The sequence below is a fragment of the Rhyacophila brunnea genome, unplaced genomic scaffold (genome assembly GCF_057557595.1).
Source record: "Rhyacophila brunnea isolate RB1 unplaced genomic scaffold, BYU_Rbru_1.0 scaffold_21, whole genome shotgun sequence".
Lineage (NCBI taxonomy): Eukaryota > Metazoa > Arthropoda > Insecta > Trichoptera > Rhyacophilidae > Rhyacophila > Rhyacophila brunnea.
In genome coordinates this window covers 24,882,438-24,904,989 of record NW_028232871.1, presented here as the reverse complement: position 1 = coordinate 24,904,989, position 22,552 = coordinate 24,882,438, and the positions used below count along the sequence as shown (strand labels likewise).

Here is a 22,552-nt window from a genome sequence, read left to right as displayed (position 1 = left end):
TTTGGTTTCATTAAACTAATACTACAAATACAATAGTGGTTGCTGCTTAAACCAACCCATAATAGACAAGTAATATCTATAAAATATCTTAAATTATGTATAATTTATTAGCATAATTTTAGATATTTTATAGGTAGACGCAGGGTTTAGTTGATTTTTAAACACTAACCAGTAACATCTGCAATTTGTATTTTTAGTTCAATGAAAGCAAATAAGCATGACTGATAAAGTTTAATGTGCACGATTTATCTCAGATCTTAACAGTCTATCTCCACTCTTCGCCACTGAATTACCAAGTACCCTGAATGTCGTCAAATATTACCAATATTGAATACCCGTTGCATTTACGTAATAATCTTTATTGTATATTAATATACAACACACAGAACAAGCAAATAAAATATAAACGCAAAAACCTGTCGTTGTAGATTTTAAAATCAGTTTTTGTTTATAACTTGCCATAAAACGCAAGAAATACAAATCCCCTTGAATTTCCACAATTATTACCAATATTTAATGTGCGTTACGTTTACGTCGCCAACTTTAATGCATATTATATCTGTATCATAATAACTATTGGAAATATTATATTTTAACATGTGTTTAAGTTTATCCCATATTTATTCACATACGAGAATTGTATCTTCTTACAGTCACATCCAGAAGGTAACTCACTTATTTTTGTGTTCCTTGAATATTACTGTTAAATATTTTTAATTTCAGAAATAGGTACAATATTTAAAAAATGCATATTTTTTTATTTCACATATTTGTATGGTAAGTTTAAGAGTTTTCTGATCCCAAAATATAATATGATACAAATATAATAAATATCATCATCAATTATTGACACATTAATCTCCGGTGTTCGTCAAATTAGAGGGACAATAATAATTATTATATCTTATCATTTAATTAAAAAAAGCTTGACACATTTTTATCAAAAAGCTCGTATAGAGTATAGACTATAGTGATACACGATAAGCTACCAAAATAATTTGTTGTATTTTGGAGTAAAATCACAAAAAAGACATAGACAAATATTGCGTTTATCTATGACACGAGTGGCTGTGTTTACAAGGATTGGTATAAATGTCAAAAGTGATTTATTCACTACCATGTCATGTCATTGTAGGTCATGTGTCGTGTAGTTGTGCCAAAAGTCGGTAAGTTGATAATTTAGGTATTTAGAGTAAACAACGAATTATGTGTTTATATTATATATATATTATGTATGCTAGAAAAAAAAAATTCAAGGTCATCCGATATATTAAAGGACATGCACATAAAACATAAAGAAATTAGCATTATGCCTGATTTCAGAGGACATGTCAAACTCAAAATTGCAATGACTCCATAACATGATTTCGAGACTTACCAGTTTTTGAGTACCCAACGACTGCAAAAATGCTGTCATATAGTGGTATCCGAGGGGAACCGTTAGTAGATCAACGTAAGTGTGTAGCAACGAAGAATTATTCATCTAGAAGAGTGGATAGAGCTAGGGGAAGGAATCGTCGAGATTCTAGGAGTCTCCTTACTAGGTATAGGTTTTTTTTTTCGACCATGTCCGATTCTAATAGGATCATATGGGCCTCCACAGAATAGAGGTTTGTATTAACAGATTTTGTTTTTTACGAAAAATGGATGTCAGCCACTTGCTCAACCTATTAGGCCTCTCTGACTCACACACAAATTGAAAAACAATATGTGTACTTGCCAGACCCAGGATTCGAACCTGAGACCCACGGCGTAATAGTCCAACGCTTAAGCCGTGCGGCCACCGTGGGTGTCGGTATAGGTTAGGTACTTTTTATTACGTTATAATTATTATAGTAACATCTCTCAACATAAATTATAACTAACGATCTCAGACGGTAATTAAGTACTCGTCACTTGAGCATCATATCAATTTGTCGATATCAAACCTTTCAATCAAGTTGTTCAAAATTAACCTTTCAATTAAATAGTCGTTCTACGCATTTTGTGTTTGTCCTAATATGACATATTACAACTATTAAATACTAAATATCTACATCCTCAAAATGTAATTAGGGATTTAAATACTGAATAAAAATATTAATAAGGTATCCGTGAAATATAAATGGAAAAAACCTACCAATAGATGTAGATATAAATAATTACAAGATAAAAAGAACTTTTTACATACCACGTTTTTAAATTTTCTGTTGAATCATATAAACTTGACAATTATATGTATTAATAATTTAGGACAAATAATCATTTTTTTCTATTTTGCTATTTTGCAACTATTTTTTAACAAACAAATATAGAATACTGAAATGGCGTTTGGGTCGAAGTCCCGAAGGCCAGAATCCCGAAGGCCGAAATCCCGAATGCTGAAATCCCGAATGGACGAAATCCCGAATGGCCGAAATCCCAAAAGGCTAAATCCGGAAAGTCGAAATCCCGAAAGCCGAAATCCCGAATACCGAAATCCCGAACGCTGAAATCCCGAATGGCTGAAATCCCGAATGGCCGGAATCCCGAAGGCCGAAATCCCGAAGGCCGAAATCCCGAAACATCAATAATTGCGCAACTTTTACAAGAGAGACAAAAAGCCCATTTTTTCTGGAAATATAAAAAAATGAAAAATAAAAATATATAAACATCAAAAATAAATTGCGCAATCTCGAATTGCGCAACTCTTGCAAGGGAGACAAACCCATTTTTTGCAGAAAATGGGTTTTGCAGATTGCGCAATTATATATGTTTGTATTTTTATATTTCCACAAAAAATGGGCTTTTTGTCTCTCGCGAAAAATTGCGCAATTCAAGATTGCACAATTATTGATGTTTGTGTTTTTTTATTTTTCGGGATTTCGGCCTTCGGGATTTCGGCCGGCACCCACTGAAATGTTATTTTGATTTCCATAGTAACGCACGTAGGTATATACCCCCTTAGCAACCAATGATAGTGGATTGGATTACGGATTTCTTCCGAAATAACTTTTCATACAAAACAGAATTAACTGAAAATGAATTCAATTCTACTAAAAGATGGCTAAAAGTATTAAAAGATTGCATTGGCATCGTGTTCTGATATATTCTAAAAGTTTCAAATGTCTAGCTAGTCGGGAAGTTAGTTACAAATCGGTTGCAAGTTTTGTACTGGATAAACAACCACCGTAAAAACAAGAATACGAGCTAAGAAAAACGTGATAAAATATGTTTAAAATGTTAATATTTTATCGAAAAAAATATCTAAATAGGTAAATATTACTTTAAAAATTGGCAAAGATTAGATATAGTAGAAATGCTGATGTTTACAAATACATAGTAGTTGAACTATTGGCACTTTCTTCTTTGAATGATCGTCCTATAAATTAATTAATTACTCAAGTTTTAGTATATTCTTGCAAAACATTAATTTAATATACCTGTGCATTTGAAATAACAACTAAAATAGGTACCCACTTATTATTGCAACTTTACTTTTCACTTTTATGCATTCCTTTCTTTAGCAATGCACTTCGATTGTTTAGCATTACGTATGCACATTATTCCGTTGCAATTGTTCGATATTCCGCAAACAAACGTGCTCTTGACACTAATATTGTAATATTATTGTCAATTGTTTATTAATTGTTACTCATTCTTCCTTTGTTGAAACATATAAACAGAACTATTGCGCGCGAATTTTGAATAAACATAAGCAGTTTAATATCTTTGAGTTCACTTAAATATGTGTGTCGGGAATTATTGAAAATGTTGTACTGTGGACTATAGAAAGTTTTATACTGCGAAACTTCACGATATATTTTTTTAAATTATTCGTTTTTGTATGCCCCACTTGCAACTATTTATTCCCAATGTCATAATTTTTATATTGACTCATACCACCTACCCGTTTGAAATACAATTATTGTTGAAAATAATTAGTTTGAACTTTGAAATTAATGCACGTCGACAATAATCACACGAAATCTTCTTCACCTGTAGGCTACAGGTATAGCAAAGGTCCACAAAGTGATATAGGCATGGCTCCCACAAGGGGCAGCTGACCGGGCTCTAGCCTGGGGGCCCGGGCCTAGGAAAGACCCGGCGTGGCTGGTCGACAAGTAAAGTGACATAAACACACCACAAATTTGTTCTAATAGTAAAAAAAATCGCCAGCGGTGCTATTTTAAAGTTGGATTTTTATTTTATGGTCATTTCCTGACTAATAAAAATTACTATTTATCCAATATGGTGAAGGTTCACAAAAGAGGGTCGCGATCAGTGCTTCATAGATGCCGAGTACCGACAATTCAAGTGGATATATTTAAATAATTACAAGATAAAAAGAACTTTTTATATACTTACAACGTTTTTAAATTTTCTGTTGAATCGTGTAAACTTGACTTGACTAGCTTAAACGATCAAAAAAAAAAATTGTACTTGATAGAAATAATACTGAAATGTCATATTGATTTCCATAGTAACGCACGTATATATTAATATTAATAATTTAGTTGCTAGGACCCACTTAGCAAACAATAATAGTTTTACTTTTTACGGATTTCTTCCGAAATAACTTTTCATACAAAACAGAATTAACTGAAAATGAATTCAATTCTACTTAAAGATGGCTAAAAGTATTTAAAAAATGCATTGGCATCGTGTTCTGATATATTATAAAAGTTTCAAATGTCTAGCTAGTCGGGAAGTTAGTTAAAAATCGATTGCAAGATTTGTACCGGACAAACAACCACAAATAAGAATACGAGCTAATAAAAACGATGTAAAAAACCAAAAATCGTTAAAAAAAAACATGGAGTACCCGTTAGTAGAGTAGGTTGGGGGGCCCGCTTCAGAGTGTGGGGACAATGGATATAGGTATTGAAAGAAAGATCCTAAGCGCTGGGTACACGTGTTTAGATTTAAGATTAAATATTACATTTACATACATACATTAGAACAAAATTACCGTTATGAAATTTACTCAATATAACTGAACAATCGTATAAAGGTGAGTAACGCAATGAACTCATTCTAATATTGTAAACAATACATACTTAGGTAGCTAAGTAAATACATGAAATTTCTTAGATTTTACTGACGAACATTTTTTTGTTCAACTGCGTAAATATTTGCAGTCAAATCATGTTTTTTTTCGTAATGGCAAGGTCGAATGTACACAATCATTTAATAAGCCACACTGGCATTGAATTATGAACGCATCTTTTTAATGACTGAGCGTGATTCTATACCAGTGATTACTAACTAGGGTTTTGCGAGAGCTGTCAGGGGCACGCATAACTCGCTCAAAATGAAGATAGGTGCATCTTAAAAACCTTTTTCAGTAGGCTAAAAGTACGGTTTAATGCTCCTTGTATTTATGCGTATCCGGAAATTTGTACGTAAACACTTCACCGCTGGACACTTATTCGTGCACCACAGTACGTGAAACATGAGTTCGTATAACATTTAATCAAATGACGAGTTCTTTGTTAAACATTTCACCGTGGAGTATATTTGTATGTATGCTACAACATGTGAAGATGTCTTTACTAGGTTAGGTTAGGTTAGGGTTAATCTAATTGGAACAGTATGTACTCTTTGCAACTAGCACTTTGTAAGATACGTACAAATGTATTCCACGGTAAAATATTCAACGGAGAACTAGTCCATGGATAACATGTTATACGAACTCATGTTTCACGTACTGCGGCTCACGAATAAGTGTCCCACGATGAACTGCATACGTACAACTTACATGCAACCGTATTTATGCAATGGAGTGTCTATTTGGAAAGTTGAGGTTATTTATGTTTATATTTCGATTTTATCATATTATTACGTATTATTGAACTAGAGACAACTCTAGTTGAGAAGAGAATCGTATGATACAGCATGTAGGTATATATTTTTTAAATACGTAGGTATGATTTATTGTTTACTAACCCTACTGGCAGTAACATACCGTGCCGGTAGTCGGATGCCAATAATACGACTTTTGGTGGTTGATTACGTGCAGCGCTCGAAATGGAAAAGTTTACGAACCGGAGCGCTCGAAAATGTTACGAGGATATTAACCAGGTTATCAAATTTTATGTGTATGTATGTTAGATTTTTTGTTATATCTATGGCATATCTAGCTCAGACGGTAAAATTATTTTGTAGGTGAGACGGAGCGATAACTTTACAGATTGCACGAACCGGAACGGCGCTTCGATGCGTTCCGGTCCATTTCGAGCCCTGATTACGTGAAGCTTAAAAAAATTGTCCGCTGCATTAACATCTTGTGAATATTATTTATAAAAATGTAAACCATGATTTAAAAGATTTTATATTCATATATTTGTTTAACATGACATTTTAGACAAAAATAGTAAAAAGCGGCATTTTATGCCAGTAACTAACTCTCTGTTTAGGTGTGTCAATGCCTACGCACGGTCATTTTGTAGTAGAGGTTCCGTGAGATTTAAAAAATTGTCTCAAGAGTTTCGCAAACAAAAAAAGGTTGGGAATTACTGTTCTATACAGTCACCGATTGCGCGAAATTTTATAAGCATTATGGTTTTATTTTTACTTGGATTTTATCATACAAAAAGCTGTAATAGCTCTTACTAACACCTTTCCTCCATTTATCTTACCTTATACTACAACGGCGAGAGAGCCCCCAGGCAATGGTTTCAATTTGATGAGTGTGTGTATTACTTAATCGATAACAAGGTATTACACATGTGCTCAATTTTCCCCCCCTAAAAATGACGAGTGAATAATTCAGATGCTGGAATTTTACTAAACAAACACGTTTGTATTTATGGATGGTCAGTGGAATAGGGCCGACTTGGTTGGATGAAAACGAACAGAGAAGAACGAAATTTTGGATTTATTTCGAAATAAATTATTATGAATGTTAAACATTATAATGGCGAGATTACTGGATCTGGATGCTGAACACATAGCTCGAAGAAGAGACAATCGTTGGACAAATCTAGTCATCCAGTGGTATCCAAGAAGTACAAAACGTCCGCAAGGTAGACCTAGAGGCCGCCGGATCGATGAAATGATAAAGTTCTGCGGAAGTACGTGGCAACGCAATGCACAGGACCGAGAGAAGTGGAAGCAGCTTGAAGAGGCCTTCATCCAGCAGTGGATAAATTCAAGCTGATGATGATGATGATGACAGCTTTTCTATTACCCGGGAAGAAAATAATATCCGGTAATATCCAGTAGTATTATGTACTTAATAGTAAATTATCCAGTCACGGTGTTATGTTTGCCAGTAAAAACTGAATCACATCGACACTATACAATACGCGGATACACACAGTTTACCGTCAGCTGTCTTACAGATGGCCGTGTAGCATTGAGATAAAAAATACGAGTTGTTCGTGGAGCACTAGCTTGAATAAGAACACTTATTTGATATTGATTAATGGCTACTATCAAATATCTGATAATAATGACAGCGTAAGCATTGATACTTACGAGCATAAATTAGACGATATAATTATATCTCTAATTTACTTACCTACCTATTTACTTCTGCTTTTTCCTTATATTCCGATAGTTTTTATTATGTATTAAGGCTATACTTCAGTTGAGGCATATCGTGGCTAGGCGATGCTCGGATTGTGCAAATGACGCGTGCCGAACGAAATATAATATATCATAAAAATCTAACATGCGTCCATTTAATGTTATGTTTTTTGTTATATTACTAATAATAATAGTATATTCATATAGTACATACGTAAAGTTTTTTAGTCATCTTTACACGATTTAAGAATATTTTTATCCGACGCCATGACAAAACAAATCGACGTGCGGACACCTCGACCGTCGGTCTCCGATTGGCGACTAGTGAGAAATTTCCTCGCTCCTACTGTTGAAAATTATTTGCCGTTTCACTGAAGTACGCTCTTAAGTGTTTTATCTAGACATGAGATACGGCTATTTATTTTTGAAACTATCGCGGTGAACTGTGATACGGCCAACTGCATAATAATATGTAAAAAAATCCGGACACGTTGAGTGAATTACGGGAATTGCAGACCGTTACGAATTCTAATGAAAAAGAAACGGTACATGAATGAAAAAACACTATAGCTAGTACACAGTAGCTATAATACCAAAGTGATTCATAAAAATATAATGTAGCTCATATTGTAAAATTGTATAGGTTCATATAAAAAATGTAATGTTGACACCCGAATGAATTCTCCAGTAGTAAAATTCCTAGAAACGGCCAGAAACGAGGAGAATAAAATTTGACTCATTCTAATAACAAGACGTTACCTATATTTATATATAAGCAGCGATTTCCAAACTGGGGGTCGCGCCTCCCTGGGGAGGCGTGAAAAGTTTAACACAATAATGTAGCCACAGGTTTGCAGTTTGCAAGTGCATAGTTTATAAAACAGCAGCTAGTTATAAACTACATAAAAAACAGTCATATAAAAGTTGTTTGCAAACCTGTATGAAGATAATATGGAGACTAATTTTATTATACCTCATTTTTATACTATTGTGCATGGCCCCCACAACAAGAGACCAGTTAAGTGAGATAAACACACACCACAAATTCGTTCTATTATAAACTATAAAAAAAATCAGTTTCAGTTGCAGAATTTTGACATGTCATAATAAATTTGACTGTGTGATACCATTATGATGTGATTGTGTGGTATGTGTGATTGATGATAATTGACATGTAGAATTTTATTTTATAATTATTTGTAGTGTATTTCCTGACTAATAAAAATGGCTATATGGAAACAAAAACCTTTGTTCAATTTTGTTTGAATTGAACTGAAGACTAATAATACTTTGTCAAGAAAAGCAATGTGAGTAGGTACTGCTACCATTCGTAACATCATATTTATGCGAAACGGAATTTTCTGCATTAGATGCAATGAAATCCATATTTCGAGCCCGCTTAGTGGAAAAAAACACTTTGTGTAAAAATGTATTTAATGAAATAAAGAGGGGGAGGAGCCAAGATTAGATTGTTTTTAAAGGGAGGCGTAGTAACGTAAAGTTTGGAAACCACTGATATATAAGTATAGGTAATGTTTTATACAGGGAACTCAGAATTAATGGGAACTGAAATACCTAACAGGTGTGGAAAAACCGGCAACCGATCTCGACTGTGGAAGAATATGGAATAACTTAACCACGTATTACAAATACGCTTGTATTTCGTTCTGTCTGCTCTCGTTTTATGCACTGACGCTCATTCAATATTGATGTATTTGAATGTTGCAACACACACTATTGCACGTATATAATGTGTTTAATTTTCATAGGACACTTACACATTAAAAACCCTGGGTCAAAATGTAGTGTATTGGGATATAGCCTATCGGAATTATATTTATTAATCTGTTCTGTGGTTATATATTATATATACCGATTTTTGTTTTATTTTTCACTACCTACCTACTGAATACAGTCAAGATTTAAGACTGTTAGAACTTATTATTGAATATACCGATAGCTCAAGGGATAAGACTTCTCACCCGAACAATGGATTTCAGCTTTAAAAATAAACATTAGTTACATAATACATTGGACGCATACCAATTTGTAAATCTATATTTTACAAGTACCTACGTATATACCTATGTACCTACCATAATGCTTGGTCCACACAAATTTTATTATGCAATATTTTGTAAAATTTTGCCGCCACGAAAATGCTCGTGCAAAATAATTTGTAGTTTGGATAGTCCACATCGTAAAAGATGTGTGCTTTTATCAAAAAAATAAAAAAAAATGGTGTGTACACTTATGTACGCGCGTTAGAAGTTATACTTCTTTGGCGTAACAAAACAAAAACAAAACTTGTGATAAACTAGATCCTTTGAGTAGCTCTTAATTATCTTGTTCAATTACACACTCAAGAAAAAGGACCGCTTATTGGAACGCCGTTGGTTTATTTCTATACACTTTAACTTATATTACTAACTGACGTTTAATCGTTTATTTACGTAAGGAATTGCAAATGGCCGACAATAATAAATTCGCTGCCTAGGCAACGGAACAATTCTAAACTTTAATATTATACTGTATAATCGTCACGATTGCAGTATCATACTGTGGCGTAAAGGTAGTGCGTTTGGCTGATAACCGAACAATCGGTGGTTCGAATCCAATCGAGTGCGATTTTTTCGTGTGAAAAAATAAATTATGTGTTACATGTCACAGGCCGTAAATACACTCTGATCTGATTTCCCAGACGCGCCAAAAGAAGTATAACTTCAAAAACATTCCACAAGACGCGCATCGCTACTTCCGATGAAACCGATTTTAGTAATAATTAGTACGTTGTACATCCGCGGTAGAATATTTTATATAAAAAAAAATATTTCAAATTTAATGTTTAAGAATAGTATCCATACAATATTCATTCGATTACGAGTACCTAGATGTAAGTATATTGGTTTAATGGAATAATAAATATTATGTTCAAATAAAAATAGTAAATTTTATATTAAATACGAGTAAGTAATTATTTTCTATATGTAAAAATATATGAAAAAGTCACTAAATAAGTTCTAACATAGTTATAAAATAATAAGGTGAATGTGATAGAAGTGCATTCAATTAAGCATGACTAATAAAACCAGTTGGTGACGTGTAACCTATGACGTTGCATGACTGTTTTACAGGTATCTCGCCAAGAATGTGCTCAGGTATTCAGAAATTATAAATGCCTATTTCACATTAATGTAAACCGTATTCTGTAAGATAACAAGGTATGCTATGACAATATGTCTGCATAATTAGCGACAAATACAATGCATTGTACATTAAGAGTAAATTTGCATTTGGTAAAAAAAATAATCTATGCAGTACTGAGTACATTCAATATAGACTTATATAGATATTCCCGTGTGTATCTACATTCTATATAGCTAAGCCATGAAGAGAAACATTATGTTTATTCTTTTAAAATAATCTTTGATAATAATTTGAGACCAACAATTTGAAGCGTGATTTGCTTTATGACTTTAAATTGAGTTTTTTTTTATTTATTTGTACATATACATAGTGAACATTACAAATTATTAATTTAAGACGTTCACAACATGACATTTAGAAACAAAGAAATATTATTAAAATAGTGTTATATAAATTAATTACAAGATAAAAAGAACTTTTTATATACAATGTTTTTAAATTTTCTGTTGAATCATATAAACTTGACTTGACTAGCTTAAACGATCAAAAAAAAATTGTATTTGATAGAAATAATACTGAAATGTCATTTTGACACTCATATTGATTTACATAGTAACGCACGTATATATTAATAATTTCCTAGCAACCAATAATAGTGGATTGGATTATAGATTTCTTCCGAAATAACTTTTCATACAAAACAGAATTAACTGAAAATGAATTCAATTCTACTTAAAAATGGCTAAAAGTATTTAAAAAATGCATTGGTATCGTGTTCTGATATATTCTAAAACTTTCAAATGCCTAGCTAGTCGGGAAGTTAGTTAAAAATCGATTGCAAGATATGTACCGGACAAATAAAAATACGACCTAATAAAAACGTTGTAAAATAAAAAGATCAGTAGAAAAGTGTAAATACAAAAAAATATAAATTAGATACAAGAAAGTACACCGAATGAGCTAAGCAGACCCTATTTTAAGAATTTATAAAACAACATCCACCTATACTCATCCTCAGGTAGGTGGAATATATCAACATCTTTAACATACTTAACAAGTCAGACCATAAAACCTACAAAACCTCCAGAATGTCCTCAAATATTACCGATATTGAGTGCGTGAATGATTCACTGTGGAATCGACAAAAAAGTAAAAAGGATATCAATTTCATTCAATTCAACTTTGTTGGTTCCCACTTAATAAGTTAATAACCCCACCAAACCACACCCGGTCTTAATCGGGGGTATCACGAGACCCTACTTATGATGTGAAGCACCATTTAAAAAAAAAATTGGGAATGTATCAGGAGCAGTTATCCAAGACTATGGTCACCATAAACTCAAATGTGCTTTGACTGAATCTACATGAATTTAAGTTAAGAGTGCCCATGTGAGAGAGGAGCACGTAGAGGGAAAATTCAAAATTGTGGTAAGGAACAAAAGCTAATACAAACATGACGAATAATCTAAGTGAAGAGATCTTCACGTTGGCAATATGACGCCGCGAATTTTCTAAATACAACAAAATTGGCCTTTGTAGCGGCCAGGTTCCCACTCATCAATTAATTCTCAAACTGTTAGTCAACTTGAAATTTGAAAGTGAAATTTATAAAACGCTTCTGTTGTATGACTGCTAATTAAATCCACCGTAATTGAGTAGGACGCAGGTGGGTCAATTGGCAAAGCACATTGACCGGAATACGATGGATGAAGGTTCGAATCCTGTCCGGCGCTTCCTAGTGCTAAAATTTATATATATATATATGTTCAATAAAGTATGTTACATTGCCAAACCTTATGAATTATTCGTTAAAAAAATATTTTATTAGAACTAAGCACGTGTAAATGGAAACTATGCTATTCTTGGTAGTATTGACTTGTTTGTACCTGATAAATTATCTTACAAATTGGGAGCATCCATTGTTTGTCTTACCAAGATTCAGAACTAACCACTTGTAATGGACTAAGAGGCCATCCATGGACTGAAACCGTATGCGGTTTAGATCCGTGTGCCATACTAAACTTATGATTTTTGTTCATGAATATTTATATTTTCACTAAATTTGTAAGTGTGAGTGTATGGTATAAACGGATACGATCAGATGCTTATAATATACTTTGTGGAAATATATTTCCACGACCAAAATACGGTTTCAGTCCATGGATGGTCTATAAGCTAACAATTGGGATGTCAATAGCTGTGTTCAATCAAATCGCTTCGGATATTGATATTCCACTTACGTTAGCTGAGTAAAAGTGGACGTTGTTTTATAATAGGGTCTACACTTTACATGGTTCACTTGGTGTGATTCCATGTAATTTTTTACTCATATTAAATTTCCCTGTCTTTTGTTTGTTTAAATTTTTATCACATTTTTTTATGTCATGTTGTGAACGTTTTGAATTTGTAATTATTTGTCATGTTCAATTATGTAAAATAAATAAATTTTATTTTTATTAGTTTCAAATACGTATCTACCAATTTGATAAAAATTAAGTTATGGCAAAATGCCAGAGCTTCAATTTTGATAAGGAAATTATATCATATTTATACGACAAAATAAATATGTATGCCTAAATCAAAGAATGAAAAATATATAGGTACTTAGTTGTTATCTATTATTGAAAATTGCTTGTTGACAAAACTCTCCACTCTCTAGTCTAGAGAGTTTTATCAACAAATACCTAGTTATCCTAAAGTATAATTATTATACTAAGTCATTTCGAAGATACGCTAATATGATTCTAACTACAAAAAATTCAGTGCACATATTTGGCGTAGACTATTTGAAATATCTTGTGTGGCTGTGTGTCATATATCGTTGAGACATGGCCTGTCCAATAGAGTCGAAATAATTTCACATGGAAAACGACATGGGGATGACTGCAAACACAATTCGTATAGTTATTTTTAGTTTTAGTTTATTGCAATATTACGGATTCGAAGACCTACACTTTAAAAATATACAGTTATATAATTTAACCTTTTCGCCCGCAATTTTCTTTATGTATAGTATTGAAAAAAATACATTTCGTTATGATGTTTACTATTTGATATATTCCTTGCATTTAATAATGCAATCAGAGCTGCAAACACATATAATAATGTGCATACATAATTTGAAAACATCTCATGAATATACCCATCAGAAAAAAAAACTTTTTTAGATTAAAAATAATACGACAACCGATAAGACTTGAACCTGTAACCGCTGGCTTCGTGCCAATATGGTTTTATTTGTTGAGTAAAATAAATAGTTTATTTCATATAATATTCAAAATATATAGTTTTGAAAACACTTCTGAGAAAAATATTATAACCAATAGAAAATAAATCTTTTTTTTTTTTTGAAAAAAAGTAAGACACCCAAGAATCGAACCTGTATTTCTCGGGTTTCGCGCCCATGTACATAGACTACTGTGGTATAGGCGCCATATTTAATTGCGACAAATTTTAACTAATGGATCTTAATACTCTCTGAAGCGCTTTTCAAATTGAGTTGCTGTTGGCGATCGGCTTTTGTATTTTAAAGTAGGTAAGTATTACTTTAATTACTAACCAACGTCACGGATCACTCCAAGATTGTTTCTTGTAACTTACTTGAACTTGCTAATAATTTTTAAATAACTATTTTTTTATTCAACGAATAATTCACAAGATTTAAGAATGTAACATTCTAATTATTGAACATACATAATTATGAAAACATTTATGAGAAAATATAAATCATTACCAATAGAAAAAAATCTTTTTTCTTGTTGATAAAAGTAAGACACCCAGAAGTAATCGAACCTGTATCTTTCGGGTTTCTCGCCCATGGGCGTAATTAAGTATGGCGCCTATAGAATAATTCAATAATTAGAACGTTACATTCTTAAATCCTGTTATTTATTCGTTGAATAAAAAAATAGTTAATCAAAAAATATATTATTAACTTTAATTATATGCAAACTTATACTGTCATTAACAAGTTTTATAATACAAAATTTTCTGTATGTTGCCTCTTTATTAGTAAAACTCTTTGGCTTAAGTTGGTATTTAAAAATATCTGATAACAAAGTAGATATAACGGTAATTTGTTGTCAGAGTTATAAGGCAGCGAATGATACTAGAGTGTAAGGAAGTGGCTTCCTTATCAGTATGTCGGGTATGAATATCGGTTTTATAAAGTGTCCTACATGTAAAATTTTACTAAATAAATAAAACATTAAACTATTATAAGAGTCGCAAACACAAGTCAAGTTCGCACGTATATTAGATAAAGATACTCATGGGATATTTTCATAAATATTATAAAGTTCATAAGGATAATATTTTCCAAGAAATTAATTAAAAAAAACTGTTATATTAGGGAATACACCATAAATTTTGTGATAACATTTTTTTTTTTTTTAATATAAATAATGATAACAACGCAATATGTTGCCAGGTGCTAAGACACTATAGTCCGACAGCATAAATCATTTTGATGTTCGGTTGTTTTCGTCCAGTACATGAGTGAGTAAGAAGGGAACAGCCCGTATTACACGTAGCAAATCATCAAAGTTAATTGAAATATGATTATTAACTAATAATATTTATTAACTAATTAATAATTATTAACTCATTTAGTGCTAACACCGCGACTGGCGCGGTTGAAGTGTTATTTAAATGTTGTAATTAATAGGTAATTAAAAGGTCAGCAGTGATTGTGTTTTAAACTAGTGTCCACAACAAGATCTCGGCGATAACATGAAGTCGCTGTTCTAGTCGCGTGTAAAAGATTTATGGATTTTGAGAAAACAAATCCGGTGAAAATAGGTTTTTAATTTATAACAATTCTATTCTCAGTAATTCACTAAGAACTCCTTAACTTATTCGATAATTAAAAATAGAAAAATAAATACAAATAATTTCACCTTTTAATTATTATTATTATTATTATGATAGTTAGGTTAAATACTCGGTATAATAAATATATATATATATATATAACAATAAACCATTTAACTATAGTTGCATCGTTGGCCGATTTAACAATATTATATTTTAAATTGTACTGTTTCTTCATTATTTTTAAATATTCGGTTACATTAAAAACATCGTGATTGTCTTTGTTAAGATTTTTTGTAATACCCCGATCGAGATGGCGGTATTCATTGTAAAACTGTAAAAATATACTATTGTATCGTTTAAAACAGACTTGCTTCTAACATTCTGCTTAAAGATGGCCAAAAGTATTAAAAGAATGCATTGTCGTCGTGTTCTGATATATTCTAAAAGTTTAAAATGTCTAGCTAGTCGGGAAGTTAGTAAAAAATCTTGAAAAACAAGAAAAAAATTATACTGCACATGAAAAAATCTCTACCGGACAAACAAGAATACGAGCTAATAAAAACGTGGTAAAATAGACATTGTTATATCGCATCACTGCATTTTTACTACTGCACAATTCTCCTTTACATGCTTTGTCGTTAACATCACAAATTATTATTGCTTTCGATTTCCTTTAGAAATTTCCATCGTCACGACACTTTCTGACTCATCCTATGAGTGTCTCATCATCGCAGTCATGATTTGTCTTTGTACCATAATGTGATGCATGCAATCTCATTGGATGCATCACATCAATATAAAATAAAAATAAAATACGAACGTGAAATACAATATAAAAGTATTTATGTTAAATATGAGAAAATATTTCAAGTATTTTGAGTTGGTATGTATTTATTTATAGTTAGCGATGAACAGATTGTTAATACCTAATACAAATTATTCTAAATAGGTATAAGCCTTTGAGAATAAACTAATTATTTAGAAAACTTTAAATAAAATATTGATAATGACGATTGATTGGCCGAAATTGGACAAAAACACACTAACCCACAAAAGAGAAATATTAGCTGAAATTTTCATCGGTTGATAAGACATTTTATATTGTATGTGAAAATGTTATACATACGCATTTGAATGTATATATTTATAGTAAGCGATGTTGGATAGATTGGTAGATGATAGATAGAACTGATTATTTCAATTTAAAAAAAATAAAGTAATGATAATGACAATCGATTGGACGAAATTGGACAAAAACATATTAACCCACATTAGTAAAAACTTGAATTTTTGATTAAAATCGTAAATTTGTTTTAGAGGTGTGGATTTTATGAATTTAAAATATGGAATTTACTATTATTACGCGTAAACAATATTTTTTTTAATATTCTTGTAGATAATAAACAATTAGTGTAGATTATTATAACTACAATGTGTATTCTACGTCATGTGTCGGGAATTTGATGTCTTATATTATGGCATTAAGTTCGATCTTCAAAATGAATCCTTATTTGTGATTTTAAAGGTAGGTCATATGAGTTCTACATGATACACACTTTTACGAGCAGGGTTATCCTAAATAGGTAACACGTTTCCGTTATTTGAATTGCTCCAAAATAACACGGATATCGCTCGGAGCAATTCTATATATATAAACAAGGCGGTTATCTACAATAACAATTGTTAGCACAGTTAACACATCTTATTTGATTCCAGATGGATCCCATTAGAACCTCCAACTGTATAAAAAATGTGTTACTCAAAGACATTTGGGGTGGTCGTATTAAATAATATCACGTTTGACAGTTAACTTACTGGGATAATTTACTGCCTAAATACAACATATCATATGTATCACTTTCTTATTGATTCTATTTTTAAGTGATATATTAAAAAAAATAGCCCTGGAGGTTTAGTTAATATCTATTGGCGTAATTAAAGTTGTTGACAGTTGGGATGGAAAGTAGTCGAGACACATTCATAGATAGTGTATATTATTATAATCACTCATAGTAAGTGACAGTCTTAATAATTATCAATTTATGTATTACTAGTTCCACTTATTTTAATATTAGTCAGGACTGGTTTCACCCGATTCACAAGGGCATTGTCAACACTGCGCGAGTGGAGAACTACAAGGTTCTAAATGTTTGTCCTTGGAGAAACAAAAGTAACAATGAGGTAGCTTAGAATACTACTTCTTTGTTGGGTTTGTTTTTTCAAGGACGAACACTTAGAACCTTGTAGTATTAGGCTCACGACTGGTAAAGAAGAAAAAAAATGTAGCTATCATTAAATAAAATAAACAAGGAAATTTTGTTTTATGTCTATAGCCAAGGATTAAAAATTAAATGAATTTAAATAATAATAATAATACTATTAAATATAACGGTCAGTGCCGGTTTCATCCACTCAAATAAGATATTGTAAACACAATCTGGTCCTAATCGTGAAACAAATATTGTTGAAGAAGTGTTATATGATAATATATATTTTTTATTTTAATTAATTCAATATTTTTTCACACAGTTAACACACATACATCATTTCTTATATATTATGTAGATACATGCCTACCTACTTGTTGTATCATTTCTTGCAGTAAAATAAAATGATATTACTAATCTTTGTTTCGTTTTGAATAAATTTAATAACTGGTTAGCTTGTAATTACTATTGGAAATTTATTTTTACATGCGATAACCACCGGTAAAAAATACATTATTTATAGGTAGGTATTATGAAATAATAGACTTATGCACATACCTTTGTTTTATTATGTTATATTCCAAAAATCGAGAGAAACTCTCTCTGTGTCCAAAAAAACACTAATATTAATAATTATTGTATTATTCACTTTTCACTACAACGATTCAATTTTAGAGTATAGTAATTTCGACACACTTAACGCAAAATAGAAAAATACTGTTAACAATAAAAGCTTAATTACGTAGCTATTATTTCTCATTGTAAATAAAAATTTATGATCAAGTATTACGATACACTTAATAAATAATTATTACCGGCTGCATAATATTTTCATTACTTCTACGACCGCAATATTGCAATAAACAATGAGGGATAATAATTATTTCGAATTTGGAACATCACTTTTGACAGTAGTTTGTTTTGACTATGGCACTTCCTACCGGATTCGAAAATCAAACGTCCCGCCAAACGTAGCATCTGCTCGACAACTGATTGTGTGTATGTGCGCATGGAACAACAACACTTGTTGAACCGGATAATAAGAGCGAGATGGAGCTACAACGTGATTGTGTGGTAGTCATTTTTGTAATAGGCGATTAGTGACTAAGAAATTCATTGCATTATCAAAACTATGTAGTCTCCACAATGTCATACAATCCAATTTGAATCGTATTAGATTTTTTTTAAAAATTTATTACATTATGTTGGATTGTATAATGAATGTCCATACGTTAAGATTATTACTAATACTTAGTAATACATAGTTTTGACGTGTGGACTTTCATATAATGATTATTAGTGCAGGATCCCATAGACTTTTCGTATACATAATATGCGGAACGCATTCTGACATGAATGGTTTGGAATAATATGGAAAAGCTCATCTGATCCACTATTTGAGTCTATTGATTTCCTACATCTTGACTATGAGTTACGAGAAAATAATTTGTATCCAAGACAAATGACGAATGAACCTCTACCAAATTATTTAGTTAAACCATGCAAATGTAATTTTAACTGTCGTACATTATCATGTAGTTACAAGAAATCGGCTTTGACATGTATATCATTGTGCAAATATGTAAGTAGTGTTTGTAAAAACTGTGATCATGCTACATAAAAGAGTTTGAACACTTGACTTGTTGTTTCTTTTTTTTAATAAATGTGTACTACTTAGTGTGGTTAATGGTTATCGTTATTTCATTTATTCACCTACCTATATAATATGCAACCTACACTGTTTCTGGGTTAACCATAATATTAAAACTAATGTCATATGCATAGATATAGTAAAGAAACCAATCTGGGTGATTCTATCCAAAAATGCTACTAAATAAAATAATTTAAGCCAAGGAGGATCCTAAGAATCGATAATTTTGAACACATTGCACTACCCGCTATTCTTATTTTTTCAAATGAGACAAACCGTTCTACGATGATCGTATGCCGATGGCATGTTACAATTCAGTGGCGCACCCAGGATTTAATATTGGGGGGGGCCCAAGGAGGATAATGTAAATTAGTCCCATAGGATCTTTTTCTTCTTCACACCCTAATTTCTCGTTTATCGCCCTTTTGTCTATTGCACTCGGTGTACCTATACCATGGTCCCCACATCCTGAAACGGGCCCTCAGGATAGGATATTTGGCGGGTTCCCTACCTACCGCGAACATTAAAGGCAGTGTGAAACACTACATTAACGTTTTTCAAATTGTGTTTTAGTTCAAATTAAGGATACTCATACAGTGAAATATTGGCGATTTTTAATACATTTACTTTAATAATGGAGCAATCGAGTATCGACAAATAATAATCAAAAAATATATTGCACAATTACATAATTGAACATGTTCATGGTTATGAAGTATAATAGCGCCGCAGGCGACTTTTTTATTATTAAAGCTAATGCATGATGTGTGTTTATCTCACTTATCTGGTCAACCCGACACGCCGGGCCCCCAGGCTAGAGCCCTGTCAGCCATTACCTACACCACTCCGGAATTCGGATGGACACCGAGAATTTTTTCACAGTTCCATTAGGGATTGGGTGTCTAAAATCATTCTGATAATTTTGGGGGGTGTCAGGGCCCCTTGGCCCCCCCTGGGTGCGCCACTGACAACGAGAGGGGCGGAAAAAGTAGGACCAGTCGTTGTGAATGTATCGGCTTTCTACTTTAGTCGCAAATGTCCACACTCAGAGTTCCCTGATAGAGTATATGCTTCATAACTTTGCACTCCAGCTCTAGGATGAAAATGATTTAACATATTCTAAAAACTTTTTTTTACATGTATTGTTTGTCTATTTATTTATTAGTAAATAATATATTATATTAATACAAGTAAATATCATTTGATCTAATTTTATGCGAGGTAATTACGCAAAGAGGCTTATCAGTATAGTAAAGAGTGCAAAAAAGTGCAAAGTTATAAAACGTTTACTCTGGCAACCCTTCGATATGCAGTATTAACTAAATTAGCCGTACAATTTTAGAATATTAATGGAAGGGGTTGCATTATTTTGTTCTGCTTTAGGGCGGCACTTTACCTAAAGACGTCACTGTGTCTATGTGCTTGGTCAAACGGAATCTTTGATGGAATCTACTATTGTTATTGAATATATATACAATTATAGTTACAGTGATTACAGTAAATTACAGTTGATTACAGATTACCCAGGATTTATTATTGGGGGGGGGGGGGGGGGCGAAGGAGGAGAATGGAAATTAGTCCCATAGGCTCCTTTTCTTCTTCATATAATTATTTTTAAATAATTTCACAATACACGGCGATATATTTGTACAGTTTCTGCTGGACATGTGTACCTAGTATGCTGAAACATTGCTTAAATAATATCGGCTGTGCTACCCGCTTGGTCTAGAGCAGTGTTTCCCAAAGTGTGGTACGCATACACCCTGGGGTACGGGAAGAGTTTGGTGGGGGTACGTGCTGCACCGGGTTATGGCTACGCCTGGTGCAACAAGCATTAATACAACATCCATGCTAGGTTTATCGCATGCGGAAGAAGAGCAATTGTTGGAATTACTAGCTTCAGACGGATTCTTGCAAAATAAATATAAGGAGTGTACTTAAACATCATTTAGGTTGCAAATGCAACATGTGTATCCAGTTTTAACAGAGAAATTCCTGAAATACATTGCCTTTTTAAACTTCATATCTATGTGAAGTTGCTTTTTCAGCATTTGTAGACATTAAGTCAAAAAAAGGAACAGCCTTTGGGTGTGGAACCGCATCTCAGATTAAAATTAATAACCAGGGAACCAAATTATGATGATCTGTCGTTTCAACATAAATAATTTCATCCTTCTCATGGTTTATAATGAATGTTATTTTTTTATAATATAACTTTGATTTATATTTTATTATGAATGAATTTTATTTTTCGTTTATTATTATTTTGTTTATGTACTACAAAAGGAATATATTTTGATTGTTATTAAAGTACTTATATGCATTTTTCTTTGACGAGGAGTACTCAGTGTTACGAAAATTATAGAAGGGGTACACAGATGTCGAAAGTTTGGGGAACACTGGTCTAGAGAGCTACAATATTTATGCCGAATTCCACCGAAAAAAATGTTCTTTTGATTTACACCACCACCGTAGTGGGTGTAGTCGTTCTTTTCGCCGAATGTTTATCGCAGATTTTTGGTTTTTTAATATTGAGGTTTCAACATATTAATTGAAAATGGACAAAAAAGTATTATTGCTTTTAAATTATACACAACCTACTCAATACAACACAGCCTAATATCTCGTTTATCGGTCTTTTGTCTATTGCACTCGGTGTACCTACACCATGGCCCCCACATCCTGAAACGGGCCCTCAGGCTAGGGCAGTGGTCGGCAAACTGCGGCTCTTTGGCCCCTTGAGCGCGGCTCTGCCGCAGATGCTCTCTGCCATATTTGATATGGCTACAAAGAAGAAGCAAAGAAAATGGAAGAGGATAACCGTAAATGTAATGTTGAATAGACCGAGACTTTGCGTTTATTCAAAACTTAAATGGCTTACCAACCTTTATTTATGTGTCGGGAAAAATTAGCGCATTCAAATTTAGAGAGATACTACAACTAAAAACTCGTAATTTTGCGCTAAATATTCTGTCGATTATGCAAGGAAGAAAGCAGCTGAGGAGAAGAGTCAAGAAAAATAAAGTTCTGTATTTAATTAGGTGCTGAATAACATCTTTCAACAATGTTAATATTGCAAGTTTTGTGATTAGTAAAAAGATTTCCAAGAGAGGAAATCAAGAGTAAATTGAGAAATCGATTTATTGATGAGAACCTGGAATCGTGCTTAAAATTAAATCAACAACATACGAACCTGACTTACCCAAACTTTACAAGGAGATGCAAGGCCATTATTTACATT

General features: G+C 32.3%; 1 protein-coding gene across 1 annotated transcript in view; it reads right to left on the bottom strand.

Annotated features, from left to right (window-relative positions):
* The window catches only part of moody (G-protein coupled receptor moody), a 154,944-nt gene extending 136,224 nt beyond the window's left edge, over window positions 1-18,720 (bottom strand). Inside the window, exon 1 of the mRNA XM_085948812.1 lies at window positions 18,219-18,720. The gene's annotated coding sequence lies outside the window, so the exon portion shown is untranslated. The remainder of the gene's footprint in view (window positions 1-18,218) is intronic.
* Window positions 18,721-22,552: the final 3,832 nt, after the last annotated feature.